Source organism: Podarcis cretensis (assembly GCF_951804945.1).
Source record: "Podarcis cretensis genome assembly, chromosome: 1".
NCBI lineage: Eukaryota > Metazoa > Chordata > Lepidosauria > Squamata > Lacertidae > Podarcis > Podarcis cretensis.
The window spans coordinates 113,873,057-113,881,637 of record NC_137170.1 but is presented as its reverse complement, the minus strand read 5'-3'; positions in this window follow the sequence as shown (position 1 = coordinate 113,881,637).

Below are 8,581 nucleotides of genomic sequence, written 5' to 3'. Positions count from 1 at the left end.
TATTTTTTAAAAAGCACTTGAATTATTTTTTTTAGCACTGCAGTATGCTTGTTTTCAAGGAAAATGAAGAGTAAATGTTGTTGAGCATCTTTATGTTATTCTCTTTTTCAAAAGTTTGGAAAACTTTCCTCTCTAAAATGTAGACTGAAGATTAAACAGCAGACCCAGTCATTTTTAGTTGTGGCTAATGTGACCTTATTTTTGAAGTAGTAATTCTTACATTATTACTATGCCAAGCAAACCTTAATAAGACACAAATGACTTCTTTGATTCCTCTATCCTGAAAGTGGGTTAGCCTTTTGAATTGTAGTGGATGATTGTGTTTATACTTGTGCTATTATTTTCCAAAAGACATTGAATAACTTTGTATTCAAGTTCAGTTATAGTGAAGGAAAAGACAAGATCATGTTGAGATTGAATCCTCAGTTTAATTGCAGTGTGCAGTGAACCACATGGAGAAAATGCATCTAGATCATATAACATGGGAATTATTGTAAATCAGTGGCTCTGCAGCTCTTAATTTTCTCATGTACAGTGTGTTATGATATGTTCTCTTCCAAAACTACAACATGTTTCCTGACTAAATATTCATTTCAGCCATATTCCTGCATTTGGCAGTGTTTTGTAAAATTATAAATAGCCTTGGTTGAAAGATGACTCCCCCAAAATTTCTTACTAAGTAATATGGTACAAGACATATTAAACTGGGGGAAGTCTCACTAAATTTTAGAGTAGTTGAAATTTCTACACATAGTTTAGCAAAACAGTGGCTTTCAAATTTTCATGAGGTTTGCTAGATTTTGTGTTCCCCCTACTTCAACTGAGGCTGACCTTAAGGGTGTTCCCACTGTTCCTCTGCAGTTGTAAAATTGATTGCCACAAATGATATTTTCATTAAGGGATCCCTGAGAAGCTTCCCAGGTACTCCAGGATTCCCTGAAATATAGTTAGGAAACCACTGTTAATAGTCATCTTTTCATATGCGTCCAAAACTGTAGGGATGGGGGATCCCAAACTTAATCTAGTCAGGTGGTATGGTGTGGTATATCTTTCTAGTCATGTTATAGTCATGACTTTGCTTTGTGACCCTTCTTTTTGTGTTTGGTTGTTTTCTAGAGATTAATGAATTTTTAACCGTGCCTAGAAATGTTTTGCCCCAAGTGGATAATTGGGAGCTCTAGTTCCCAAATTGTAGGATGGGATCCCCGTCAGGTTTGAAATGAATGAAGAGTGGGTGTAAAGACCCTTAGACACAGCATGTCTTACCTACCACCCAAAGTCCTGGATAGTCTGCAGTGGACACAGCTGTGCTTAAACGAATTTTGTAGGCCTGGGGAGAGGAAACTGACTCTCCAGCTCTTCCCATCATCCTTGACCATTGACCAAGCTGCCTGAGGCTGCTGGGAGTTGGAATCACAGGTTCCTCACCCTTAGATACCTATGGAGGAGATGATTGACACTTGAGGAGTGGGGGCAGAAGGTGTAAACTTGGAAAGGGAGCTGAGCTGGAAAAGTTTGAAAAATTCTGCCTGACTTTGTTACAAAGAGGCGAGAGAACCTTACAGATGTTGGTCATCTGTATGCGATCTGTAAAGGAACAGCACTTTGCCTACATTTTTCACTTGAAAAGGTGAGTGAAATATCCTCTATTTTTGTACATGGTGTGTGATGTAGGAATCATTATTTACATCCTGCCTAGCATATTTACTCTTGAATGTGTGTCTGTATATTGGGGCGGTCCACCAGTGATCACGATTGGGGAGGCGGCTACTAAAACAATTCCTATCCTTCAGCACTGAAATCAATGCATACTTTGAGAAGTAAACCTGCTTACATGGGTTTAAAAATTGGAAATTGTGATTTTGTAGTCCTCTGTCGATGGAGTTATGGGAAGGTCTGAATTCAGTGTAGCCCTTTGCTGTGTGGTCTTGCACGTTCACATACTCGTAATAAGGGAGATGCAAAGATTATTCACTAGTGAGGGTACTACTCAAATACAGAGCACAACTTAAAACACTTGGTGTCCTCTAATAAGTATTGCCTAGCTACCATGCAGATCTAGTACATCAGCAAATGGATGCCTTTTGTGATGAGAGAACCAGCTGTTACCTTTATTTAAAACCCTGTTTAAGTGCTCCCTTAAGGTGTTTTTTCCAGTTAACTGGTGGGCATTGCTGGCAGGTGGTGATGTATATTAAATTAGTTGACATGGAAATCAGTGAGCCCACAAAATTGCCATTTCACCATCTTCTCAAATTTTCACAGCCCTCTAGTGGCTATGGTGGCTCATTTACCAGAAGTAATGTATTTAACATTAACTCTGGAAGTATATACTCGATTCTGACCGAACTAGGCTCTCTTGGTATATTTTGCAACCTACAATAAATTAGGCCAAAGATATTTGAGAAACAAGTTACCCACCCCATGTACTGTATTGGCCCAAATATAAGCTGCACCCGAATATAAGCCACACCTTTAAAATTCAAGGGGGGAGAGAGAAAAAAAGACAATACCTGAATATAAGCTGCTCCCTTAAAATTCCGCAGACACTCACACCCATTCCGTTTTAGTGTATGTCTGTTTCAGCAGCGATATCGTAAAAGCCAATTTTTGTAAGGTCGCGAATTTAAGCGGCACTTTAACTTTTCAGGGTCAGAATTTGGTAAAAAAAGTGAGGCTTATATTCAGGCCAATACGGTATATACTGTATATGCAGAGCCAAGATATGTGCAGGAACACCTTCACCCTATAAGCAGCATACACAGTTCCCAGTTAAGAAATGCATCCAAGCTAAAATTCTGTTGTTGGTCTCACTTTAATAGCCACCTCACCAGGTTTGCATACCCTGTTCTGTTATAAAAGCTTTCTTTAGTTTAATTACCTGCTGGTCATTGTGCTGGCATCCAAGAAATGAGCTGTTTCCTGTGTTTGTTGCTTCTGCCGTTAATGCTGTGAACCATTAATGAAATGCAGGAGAGAGTGGTGTTGAATGCTCATAGACTTGTAGATTTTCTCCTTTGCTCTCAGTCATGTTATGTTATTATCAAAGTGGAAAGTACCCACAGCACCAATCAGATGCTTCTTTCCCATTCCTGCCCCTTAAAGGGAACATAACCCTGTGAGCCTATATAGTTTTACCAAAGAGGAGTTTGAAGCTTCATGTATACATGAGGAAATTTAAGTCTGGATCCTTGTGCATTTGTTTTACCCCATGCAGTCAGATGTGCTAGCAGTTTTATTGTTGCACCATCCTTTTAAGGCTCTACCATATTATCAACTATTATATTGTAAGCTGCCCCGGGACTCCTATGATGAAGAGTGAGTAAGCAATCTTATAAATAAACAACTTTCGTCTGAGTATAACCCAATGCACCTTTGAATTGTAGGTTGTATGCTTTCTTGAAGTGACACGCATGCACATGGCTACCAGCCCCTTTTAGAAGTGACAACCACTTTTGTGGGTTCATCCCATAGTGCAGGGATGGCATACATCGGGACCAGAAACTGAATGTTCCTCTTGTCTGGCCTTTGGAGTTCTCAGTCTACACTATCCCCAGCCCTCCTTCATAACTTCCTTGAGTGTTTTTGTCTGTCTGGAATGTGTCATTGTTGTCTGATCATGCCTCTTGCTCAGAAGTGGCCTGTCTTGTTTCGCCACCAGAGGCAAAAATGGATTGGGCCACCCTACCACCACCACTTCCATTGTGCACCGGAGCACTCCTCCTTGCCAAACTTGGCAAGAGTGAGGCGGCGTTCTGCAAAGCCCCTTGACGCTCGTCTCTGCCCCAGAGGCAGAGAAGACAAGCGGAAACGCCTTGCGCCAGAACAACCCCCTCTCACTGACTTTGGCAAGAGGGGGACATTCTGCCACCGGTGGCAGAAGCAGTGGGGCTTCACCCTGCCTCATCAGTGAGCCAGCTCTGCTCTCGCTTGGCTGGATAGAAAGGTGTGGGTGTACAGAAATCATGGGTCATGCATGGCTTTTTTTATCTAGTAACCATCATAGAACAACCAACCAAACTCAGTAGAAACATTTGAGTTTTTTTTAAAAAAAAGAGAAGCTCAAAGCCAATGACAACTTGCCCTGTTGTTGTTATCACAAAAGTGCTGTAACTGGCTGTAGATAACATGGGTTTAGTCTTGTGGTGAGTGAACAAGTGCTTCTTGAGGTAGGCATGTATATCCTGATGTGGCATTACGGTTCTGGAACTGCAAATGTGGAAACAAAGCTAATCCCATTTAAGATGCTGTTTCTATCCTTTAATCTGTTCAAAATTACGATGCTAAACTGCAAGAAAACAGCAGCATTGACTGGTGACAAAATTTTAGAAAACAGAATTACTGGTTGGAGTCAAATGAGTAAAGACAGATGTAATCCAGAAATGGAAAACAAAAGCTTTACCATCTGCATACCAGACTGGTTCAGCCACCAGTCATGTCTCTTCTCCCATGTTAAAGGAAGCATGCCTTGCCTTTAAAAAATGAATGTGTGTTTTAAAGCATCTCATGTACATTTCAACTTTGATCACCCCGACCTTTATTTTTTAAATAGGCAAAACTAATTGCCAAAGGCCAGCTGGTATAATGCAGTTCGTATCCACTTAAAAAATAAAGATGCTAGGCAATTTCCTCCAGCATCAATTCCATTTTAAAGGCTGATTGGCGCATGAATTCTCTGCTAAAAATACAGCCAAGTAAATGCAAGTGGGGCTATCCCATTGATCACTGGAGGGGAAAGTATTGTGGATGAATTTGGAAATCTATCTGCGATAGCAACTAAAGAGTGCTGCCCTTATATGTACCGTAGTTCTAGTCTAAAGCAGCCGAATGTTATGTGTGAACCCTATGTCTGCATGAAATTACCTGCATCTGGACAGCAAATAAATCAATGCATGTACATAACTGTATGTACGTTCCAGAGTGTGCAAGCTGGAAAGAAGGTAAGTATACATGCCATTTCCATAGGTACTGATAGGTGGAAACATCAAGTTCCACTTGCTTGGGGATGGATTTTCCATCCTAGTGCAGCTTACCATGCTACAAATGGGACATTTGATGTCATAAGGGTGTCAAGTGATTGGCCCACCTGTAAAAATGGCCCATCAAAGGTGGGGAAATCCAGACCAGGTTCAGTTCACCACCCCTCTTCTAGGCAGAGACCTTGGTCCTGGTCTCATCTTTGAACTGTAGAGTGTAATATATGAACTGATACAAAGTCTTAGCTTTGTCCATTTGTGGCCCATGACAGATCAATGATTGTGTCTTGCAAACTAACCAGTATTTTCACTGTATCCAATATCTACATCCTGTCCAACCTGAAAGCTCAAGAGGGAAAGGGAAAATGACTGTCAAATGGGATACACCAGCCCTTGCGATTAAGTTCACGTACATTTTCACCACTTGAGCGTAAAGAGGAAGAAAATGTTAAAGGTTCCATGTTTGCCTTTTTGTATTGTTTACCACAGATGCCAGGTAAGCGGTTGTTTATAAGCTTGGGATAAGTATTATATGGTGGTAATAGGAAAAGTTCAGGAAAGGGGCTGTAGCTCAGTGGCAATGCCAGATTACCCGATAGGAGAGTAGACACAGGCTTATGGGCCCCACACCTTTTAGGGGCCCCACAACATAGGATCAAAATATTTATTTGATCTTGAAAGAAAATTACAAGAACATATTAGGAGATAATTTGCAAGGAGGCCCCTGAGATTTTGACTGCTAAGGAGCCTCCACAGCATTTAATCTGGCACTGTACAGTGGTAGGGCACCTGCTACCTGGTAGGACTGGGAATATCCTGTCTGAAACCCAGCCAACGTTAACAATACTGGACCAGTGGTCTAACTTGATATGAGAAAGTTCCTCCAATATGCCACTGTGAATCCTCTCCCACTATATTCCCTCGCATTTTAAATAAAAGAGAGAGGAAAGAAATATACGTGTTTTGGCTGTCTTAAGATGTAATCAATGGTGTGTGCATGAATGTAATAGGCTGTGCTATGCATTTGGGGGGGTGTTCTTAGCAAGCCAGAATTAATCAGGAAAGGGATCAATGTGGGAACAGTTAATATGACTCTCAGTTGCCATGTATTCACTAACTTCAATTCACTAACCAAGAAACAGCCCACAAAACATTTCTCACTCATTAAAATTATGTGTTTTGATTTGGATCTCCTCTCTGCTTGTCACATTCATCACATTCCAAGATAATCTAGAAGCAGGAAAGAAAATATCCCACGTTCTAATAAATAACTTGTGAAATATACAAGGCCGTTTTCTGTCGGCGACCGAGAACTTTGTACAGCAAAAAGAACTTGGACATCCGCAAATATTTTTACTCTTGGAATGGATGCTGGCTGTTCATGTATCATTCCGTTGCTATTTTTATACACATAAAGGAAAATGCCTAAATGTTTCTTAATGCATTTTTAGACATCTGCAGAATAGTTCCTCGGGGGGAAATGATTGTTAAGGGGCAGGTCTTCTGGGCATCATTGTTCCATTTTAGAGGATGGTGGGTTTCCATGTGAGTCTGACTGTGCCTGGCCCTAGTTGGTGGCAAAGTTCTGGTGAGTCATTTATTCATCAGAACAAAGAGGAAGGAGGAAGGGCGAGACACCATTGATTCTTATCAATATAGAGATTGAGCAGAAACTGAAACGAGCTTTCAGCTCAAGCAACTAACCCTTTAGGTTTGCTTCTTGAACTATATATTGCTTTTCCGTAGACCAATCTGATGTCCTACAGTTTTTATACTACAGCTCCTGTAATCACTCACCATTGGTTATGCTGATAGGAGCTGTAGTCCAAGACTTCAGGGCTGGCATAGACCATTAACACTTTGGCAGCCAGGCAGTTCTATTTACCTTCCAAGTGTGGCAACTATAAATATTTGGGGAGGGAGGGCTGTCAAAAAATCAACATGTGTTGAAATCTGTAGGAGGCCCTTGAGCTTACAGTATAAGCTGCTCTTCCAGTCGGCTTTGCTGAGTGCCCATCTCTCCCACTACCATTCACTGTCTCCCCAGGTTAGTGGAGGTGGCAGGCCTTCCCAGAGTCTCAGTAGAGCATATTTCCCCACAAGCCATCACTCATTTCAGTCCTGGGGGTTCCGGAACTAGTCACTCCATTCCCACCACCAGTGAGAGAATATGCTTTGGCAGAGCCCTCAGAGGCACCTGCCACCACTGCTAAGGCCCACATCCTTTCCTTGCCCTCTCCAGGTTTGGAGAACAGGGTGGCAGCACGTCCAGAATCAAGGTGTGAGTAGGTCCCCGTTTGCTTCCTTGTTGCTTGCAAGTATTCAAAAGGGCCCTTGGTTTTTTAAGCGCTTGTAGCTTCACTTGTTACAACTGTAATAAATGAATAACTATGAAGAATGAGCAGCATCAGTTTGGACATCAATTAGGAAACCCCCTAAACCCTTTGGTCTCTGCTTTTAATCCATGAGCTGAATTGTGCCTTCATGCCTGTGTCATCTATGAATCAGACTGCTGGCCTCAAAGAAACCCCGTGTTACCAGAAATCATGCCGTCTCCAGAGTAAACACTTTGGTTTACTCTTTGGTTACTTTGGTAAAGGGCTTTGGTTTTCATTTTAATCACCCTCCCATAGAGGCTGCTTAATCAGATTAATGCTGAAGCCTCGCTTTTGCTGAGTTCCGGGCCTGCCCACTCAACCACCTACCACTCAGGGTCTTTTCCTTTAGCAATCTGAAGGGGAGAAATGCTTTCGGTGGATTTGCTCAGAGAAGCTGTCTGAACCCACCACAAGCTAGTGTCGTTCAAGAATCTGGAGCCTTAACTGTCTTTTAGCACCGCAAAACCACCTCTGGTTTTCTAATAAGTTTCCTCCTATTTAATGAATTTATTGCAAGCTGCTTTTGAGAACATGCTGCACAAAAGCAGCTTTAAAACAAAGATATAAAACTACCTCCCCACCATCTCTTTAAGATGCATCTATCAATGTCTACTGAGGGACGCAGGTGGTGTTGTGGGTTGAACCACAGAGCCTAGGGACTTGCTGATCAGAAGGTCAGTGGTTCGAATCCCCACAACGGGGTGAGCTCCCGTCGCTCGGTCCCTGCTCCTGCCCACCTAGCAGTTCGAAAGCATGTCAAAGTTCAAGTAGATAAATAGGTACCGCTCCAGCGGGAAGGTAAACAGTGTTTCAGTGCACTGCTCTGGTTCGCTAGAAGCAGCTTAGTCATGCTGGGCACATGACCTGGAAACTGTACGCCGGCTCCCTCAGCCAATAAAGCGAGATGAGCGCCGCAACCCCAGAGTCGGTCATGACTGCACCTAATGGTCAGGGGTCCCTTTACCTATCAATGTCTATTAGTCCTGACAGCTGTATACGACCACCATAATATTAAGAAGTTGCCTGAGACAGACAGAGCACTGATCCACCATATTCTACACTGACTTGGAGGCAGGTGTCCAGGGTTTCAGACAGACTTTTCAAGCCCTTCCTCACAGGCGTGAAACCTTTATCAACCTTCCAATGGCCACATGCCAGAGGTGGGTGAGGTCAGGGGCAAAGGGGAGCTGAGGGAAGAGGATGCAAATGTTACCTTTGTGCTGTAGG